This window comes from Monodelphis domestica, chromosome 6, assembly GCF_027887165.1.
Source record: "Monodelphis domestica isolate mMonDom1 chromosome 6, mMonDom1.pri, whole genome shotgun sequence".
Classification (NCBI taxonomy): Eukaryota; Metazoa; Chordata; class Mammalia; order Didelphimorphia; family Didelphidae; genus Monodelphis; species Monodelphis domestica.
Window position 1 is genome coordinate 85,327,802 of NC_077232.1, and position 7,828 is coordinate 85,335,629.

Here is a 7,828-nt window from a genome sequence, read left to right on the forward strand (position 1 = left end):
ATAGCTGAGTAAATTAAGGCAGAGACAGAGATTAAGTGCCTTATTTGCTCATGTGACTGCCTGGAGAGAGAGCCAGACCTAGAATCTGGAGGACCTGGATTCAAATTTGACTTCAAACACTTCCTGGCTGTGTGACCATGGGCAAGTCATTTAGCCCCAATTGCCTAGCCTTTACCACCTTTCTGCCTTAAAATGGATACTAAGATAGAAGTTGGGGCAGGTAGGTAGCATAGTAGATAGAAAGCCAAGCCTGAAGAAAGGATGTTATGGATAAAAATCTGGACTCAAATATTTCCCAGCCGTGTGATCCTAGCCAAGTCACTTAACCACCATGGCCTAATTCTTGCCCCTCTTCTGCCTTGGAACCAATACTTAATATTGATTCTAAGATAGAAGCTAAGGTTTAAAAAAAGAAAAAAAGACAGAAAGTAAAAGTTGTTTTTTTTTAATCAATAAAAAAGGCAGCATGAGAATTGAACCCATTTTACAGATGAGGAAACTGAATAAGTAAGAGGAAATAACTTGCCTATCTTTACAGGAGTAGGACATAAATCAAGGATCTAACCCAGACTGAGTTGACCCTATATCAGTAGTCTTTCCGTGCAATAGACTATGTCTGAAGTGTCTGAAAGTGCTATGAAAACACATAGACAAAAGAGAGAGACTGCTTCTTTCTAGGAGCATTCAAGAAAAACTTCTGTTGGACATCACCTCTGGGCTAGGCTTTTGGGGAACAGTGTTTGACTACAGCACATGAGATTATTCACAATATGAGGCAAGTTGGAGTCTTTTTGTAAAAGAAATTTAATTCACTCCCAGAAGCAAAATGCTGAGCTGCCCCATGCCTAGCATTGAACTCGGTTCTTTGGGAGACAAAAAAATAAAATTGCAAAATTCTCAGTCCTGCCCACAGGGAACCAGGGAGCCAGATCATGCTCACACAGAGCAGAATAACTTTTACTCAAGTTTAAGGTACAAATAATGGGATAATTGGGAAAACATTCATTCTTCATTCATTCATTCATTCATTCATTCATTCATTCATTCATTCATTCATTCATTCGCACTTAACTATACAAAGTCTATCAGTAGGTTTCCTGTGAAATTCAAAGTTTAGGTAAGACCAGACCTGGCTACGATGTCCTTCCTTTTCCTTGTATGCCTGATGTCCTCCCTCCTAAACTGTAGAGTATTTAACTACTTTGCATGTATTGTATTTATTCACTTTAGATTTGTGCTACATGTTTGTTTCTAATATTTTTGTCTCCCCATGAGGATATGAGCCCTTGAGAGTAGAGACTGATTCATTGGTTTTACTTGACTCCCCAGTGCCTGCCACTACACCAAGCCCATGGTAAGTACTTAATTAAAAAATTATATAAATAAATAAAGTCCATAGTAAGTACTTAATAAATAAAATAAGTACTTAATATTTTTGATTGGTTGACTGATGGAGTTCATTTTCTACTAGGGGGTACAGAGCTAATACAAGATAAAGCAATAAAACAGTGATCTTTGGGGGTCAGAGAAATCCAGGAAGGCTGCAGGGATTCTGTAGCTCTCAAGGCTTCTGGGAGGTGGAGGCTCTTGCTCTGTATTTTCCTGGAGTGAATTTGGGTGTTTGGTTTCATTTGCTGTTACACCCAGCCTGCTTCTGTCTTTCAGCTCTCCAGAGGACAGGTTTGGTTACCTCTTTGGCAAACTCCTAAGAACTGGGTAAGTTTACCAGTTGTATCAATAATGAATCATTGTAAATAAGTCATAGGGAGAAGGTTTATTAACATACCAAGGTCCATGATATACAAAGGGAGGCTCTGGAAATCCAGAGAATCTTCTTGACCAGGAGGTAAGGAGGAAGGAAAAAGAGAGAAGAAGGAAAAGAAAGATGTCTCTGCTTTGATTTTGGAACTTCCTCAACCTGACATATTAGGATGAATCAGAATTCAATCTATAGAATGAAACAATTGTTCTGGATGTTTACAGTTCCATACCTTCATTTCCATCTCCCTGCCATCACCCTAATCCAGACCCCAAATATCTAAACTATATCATAATATTCTCCTTCATCAATTTTCCTGATTCCATTCTGATCTCTTCTACTCATTCTGTTTAATAAATCCCAAAGCATAAACAGTTTTCATCACTTTATTTCTCTGATGAAAAAATGGACAGTTGGGACAACTAGGTGGCTCATTGGATAGAGAGCCAAGCCTCAAATGAGAGGTCCTGGGTTCAAATCTCTCCTCAGGCATTTCCTAGCTGTGTGACCCTGAGCAAGTCACTTAATCCCCATTATTATTCTTCTGCTTTGAAACTAATATTTAGTATTGATTCTAAGGCAGAAGATAAGAGTTTGTTGGGTTTTTTTTAAACTCTGTAGTGCCCTCTTTCTGTCTCCAAAGTAAAATTCAAGCCCAGAACTTGGTGGCATTCAAAGCCCTTCACAATTTTATACTACCCTTCTTTCCCACTTTAATTTTAATCCCCAAATATCTGATTAATTTTCTCAATCTCTTATGAGATCTAAAGGACTTCTAGTACCCTGAGATCCATAAAGTTATTTATTTTTAACAATATTTTATTTTTCCTCCAATTACGTGTAAAAATAATTTTAATTTTTTTAAAGTTTGAATTCTATTGTTTTAACTAGACAGATAATTATATTTCAATATTTCCCATTATGTTTCTATATATTTTATACATTTATAATTATTATTCTGAGAAGAGATATAGTTCAATATTTTCCATTCCATATTTTCCATTATGTTTCTATATATTTTGTATATTTATAATTATTATTCTGAGAAGAGATCCATAAGCTTCGCCAGCCTGCTATTAGAGTTTATGTACCCCACCCTCCCCACAAGCAACATTTAACAATTCTGGCTTCTGTTTTCTGTTTTCTATTTTATATATTGCAATGGTTTTGATAGGATTCTTTTCTATATTCATTTATAAATATAATATTTTTATGATCTTATTGTTTTGCATGATGTTTTGTGGTTATATTTCTATTTTGATGTTTTTCTTTGCTTGTTTTGCTTTTGCATATGTTTTCTTTGTATTTTGATCTTAGTAACTTTATTGTATATTCCTTTTCCTTTCCTTTGTTTAAATCCCTAGAGTAAGGTGGTATCAGGGAGGATAAGATAAGTCAGTGTAAGCTGTTTATTACTTTGGGTAAGAATTTTAGTTTCGGTAGGAATTTAAGTTTGTTGGTGCACACATGCCAAAACACTATTTTCAACACTATTTTGGTTTTGTGCAAAGTGGGGACTGTTATAAGGAAGACACAAGTTTAACAGGAAAATGAAGGTTTGCAGAGGACAGAGGCATGAGGCCAGCAGGGCAACAGGGCCTAACAGACAGTCTGGACCAGGCAGAGCTTGGTGATAACCAAAGTCACAGTAACTGGGAAGTGTATTTTATTTCCAAAGGGAGAGGGAAAGGGGAAAATCCCTGACACTAATTTTGCTAGCTAACTACCCCAAAATCTAAAGCCTTCCCATGAAGCATCTTCAGAGAGATGATAACCTACTCTTATCGCCTTGTCCCAGCTAAGCTGCAAAACCCCAGCCCCTGTTCTATCTATCCTGCATTAAAATCCTCTCTTGGTTGTTACTAGAGATGCTGGTCCATAACAGATCAGGCAGGGATCCAGGGAAAGGTCCCACGTCCAGATGGACCCAGACCTCTGCTTACTGACAGCTTGATGGATGACACACGACAGTGACAGCTTCTTAAGATCTTCTTCAGGACACACAGCAACACAGGCAACAATAAAGGATAGGGTCAAACCCTCCCATTCCCTCCAGGTTCAAATCCAGAGAGAGACAGACTCCCCAGCAGTCTCTGAGTTTTCAGCTTAACTTCTCTCTGCAGCATTCCAGAATCTTTCCCTGCTGGTCTCAGCCTCTGTCATCTGCAAACCTACATTTTCCTACTAAACTTACCTCTTCCTTATAACAGGGTCTAAGCACACTTCCTCATTCCAAGAAAGAGAAAGTTGAGATCTAGAGACTTTTCAGTGGCTTGCCCAAGATCACACAACATAAAAGTAGAGGCACTTAAACTTGAATGTAGGTCTTCTAATTCCAAGGTTAGATCTACACGATCGATTTACACATAGGAGATAACCATAAGACAACAATAACATATAGTCACATTTACACCCTGCTTTAGTGTTTACAAAGTTCTTTTCATAGACAGCCCTTTGAGATAGTGCAATCGAAATGATGTTATCCTACTACAGGTGAGGTGCACCAACTTGCTTAATGACTAGTAAGGATTGTTCTGACAATCATAATAATAAAGCCCATGCTTATTTAGAGCTTTGGGGTTCATAAAACCTTTTCTTTGCAACAGCCCTTGGGTTTTTAGTACTACATAAGTATATTGTTGTTACTGTTAAGTCAATCCAATTGTGTCTGATTCTTGGGAACTCCATTTGGGATTTTGTGAACAAAGATATTAAATATTCCTTCTCCAGCTCATTTTATAGATGAGGAGACAGAGACAAACAAGGTTAGGTGATTGTCCAGTAAATGGCTGAGGATGAAAGTTCTTTCTGATTCCAAGCTTGATACTCTATCCACTGGGCCAACTAGCAGTCCACTATGTATGTATCCTTACAAAGAATTAGGCTAAAAAAGGATGGGATAATCATAGACCTAGAACTCAAAGAAAATAGGCTCCGAACTTATTTGTCCAAAATCACAAGACTGGTAAGAATCAGAGACCAAGGTCTTTGACTCCAAATGTGGTCCTCTTCCCACCATTCATGCACTTTAAAAGTTCCCACACATCATCTAAAGGTTTCTGCTCTTCCTGCACAATAGTGACCTTGTAAGGAAAATGGAATCACCAGTGTTTTGCCTACCTGTGGGTAAAATTGCCAGGCCTAGGAACTTTTCTCTCAATACTTATTCCCCAAGTGATCTCAGCCATTTATATGCTCTTCATTGCTGTTCCAGAGACACTCCTATTTACTGTTTTCCTTTCCTTTCTTCCTAAGAGTTGCCTTGCTGTTTTCTTTCTCTCTTGTTATTGCCCATATGTAATGTATAGTTTAACTGGATATGGTGAAGACTCTGATGCTCACTTCTCTCCTTAAATTTTCCCTACTGGCCATTTTTCCTGCCACTATTAATAATACCAGCCCAGCCACTAAACTTTGATCTCCTCTTCCAGTTTTTCTTTTCCAAAGAAGCAGTAATGTGTAATGGAAAGAATCCTGGACTTGAAGTTAAGAGACAAAGTCTTGGGACATAGCTGACATTTCTTAACAGGAAGTCACTGGGAAAGTTGTTCCACCTCTCCTGTCCTTTGTTTCCTCATCTTTAAAACGAGAAGCAAATAATATCTGTACTCTCCACCTCCCAAGACTAGATTAGTGGAAGGAATTGTACTTTGTTAGACTTAAAGTGTTACAGAATTTGAATTATTGTTGTAATCATTTTTTCTATTCCTTCTTCCATTCAATCTGTATTTATAGATAGCGAAATATGCATAGTACTAGGCTGAGTGTTGGGGAAAGAGGGAGGATTGAAAGAATTACAGAATATTGGAGTACAGACAGTAATCATTGTAGTTCTCTACTCAAATATTTTCATCTATTCTCCGTTACTTCAGTCAAGTTATAACTCCTATTTCTGACCCGAAAGATCCTTCATAATTTACCTTCAACCACTTTCCAACCTTATCTTATATTATTCTTTTCTTACATTCTGAGCACAGTCAAAGAGGACTACTCACTTTTTCCCATATGTGACCTTTATTTTCCTGGCACTATGCATTTGCTTACATTGTTCCCTAAGCAGGAAACCAGTGTGTGATGGTAAATGTTTAACAACTCTGAAAAAGAAGTATTCAGAATATACCTTTAAGTTTAACCTGCATTATTAAAATTTTGAAATTTTCTGAAGTCTAGAAATCAACAAAATAAATCAAGTTCTGATTATGGCCTATTCTAATTTCCAGAGAAATCAAGGACATTTTCAGCTCACACTGAACCATTAAGCTTTTTCCAGCCATCCTGGGATGTCCTCCCTCTACCTCTCTGCCCACTGAATGCCGATGCCCCCATTGTTTAAAACTCAAAGGCCACTTTCTCCAGGAAGTCCTCCCATATTCTCCCTCTATCCCCATAACAACTTTTACCTTTGGACCTGTGAGAATTTATTTTTTATATACTACATTAATTCCTATATATTAGGGAGAGTTACTGTGTATTCCTCCATCTAGGATCTGATTCAGAAATAGCATCTAGTCTGCTGTTTTTTGCATTTTTGTTATCCTTGGGAATCCCAAAGAACATTTTCCTTGACAATAGAATTTGAGTAATAAATGAAGAAGACAAGGGTTCTTTTCCCATGAACTTGATTATCCATGGTCAGTTTGGGAATAGGCTCAGGACCTCTCAATTAGCTATTGACAATGAAAGATGCCTTGGGATGGTCAAGGGAGGGGCTGAATAATGAACTCCAAAAAGTCTATTTATAACAAAGCCTAATCCAGCTCAAGTCATCCCTGGTTAGGAGAGACAACCATGGAGACCCATATCACTTTGTCAGTTATGATGCTGACCTAACCAATAAACCTGATATAAATGACACACTTATATTCTTGCTCCAAAATTGGTCTGCTGAGAGAATTTTAATTGTAGCAGACCTAAAAGATCTTTTGCCCCTGAAATATTCTAATCATGTAACTCTGGACAAGTCATTAAGCACTATGAGCTTTAGTTTGCTTATCTTCAAGACAGGTAGACTGTATGTCACTGAGTTGTTGTGAAGATCAAATGAGATATTTGCAAGTTTCAATGTACTACATATATAGCAACTATTGTTGTCTTTATTTGATTTTACTTCCTTAATATTTGTTGTTTCTTTAGTTATCCATAAATGTATATTACTCTGCCTACTAGACACAAAACTCTGTTAAGATAGGAAGGCTACTTAGTGGACAGAAGGGGCATAATAGATATTTATTGACTTGAATTGTTATACAATAATATGTCATACAATGAGACATGAAAATGTGGGTTTCAAGACTTTGAATTGCCAAAACTGTAAAGATAATTTTTAGTGTCTTGATTTTATATTAAAAATAAGTGGTCACCATGGGAAAATTTCCCAAATATGAATACCCAAGTCAGCTGGGTTTTATGGAGATTTTAATTAATATGAATAAAGGAATTAAGGAAAGAGAAGGAGACAGAGTAAGAGAAAATAGTAGGAAAAGGCTAGGGCCTAGGCCAGAATGGCCTAGGCTTTTCTCTTTAAGAGATAAACTAAGTCAATCTTTAATCCATTCACCACAAGATTTTGTCCCAAGCAAAACTCCAATTCTTCACTGAAATCCTCAACTCCTGAACTGAGTTCAGAGACCAGCTCTGACTCCTGACCTCCAATTCAGCTTCCAAGGCTGAACCACCTCCAGAGCCCTCTAGCTCCTTCCTTTTAAAGAGAATTTTCTCCTATGTCACCTCCCCTAAATTTTCACATCTACCAATCACAGTAGACGCTTTTCCTAGGACTGCCCATTCTGAGTTTTTAGTTCTCACCTTCTCTGGGCAGACTAAAACTTCTGAGTACTTCTCACCTCTTTGCTAAGCTTGCCCTTTGCAAGTTGCCTGACCTTTTAGTGATTAATTTGACCTTCATAGGTACTTAGCACCCTTTTGTGTTAGATCTAAAAATAGACCTAGCTTAAGGTTTTGGCCACACTATGAGTTAAGTACCTTCATTGTTCACTAAGGAGTTTTACAACTTTATCTTCCCTTAAAGTATGCCTAAGTATGGGTGGAGTAAGGTTAGGGTTCCAAATA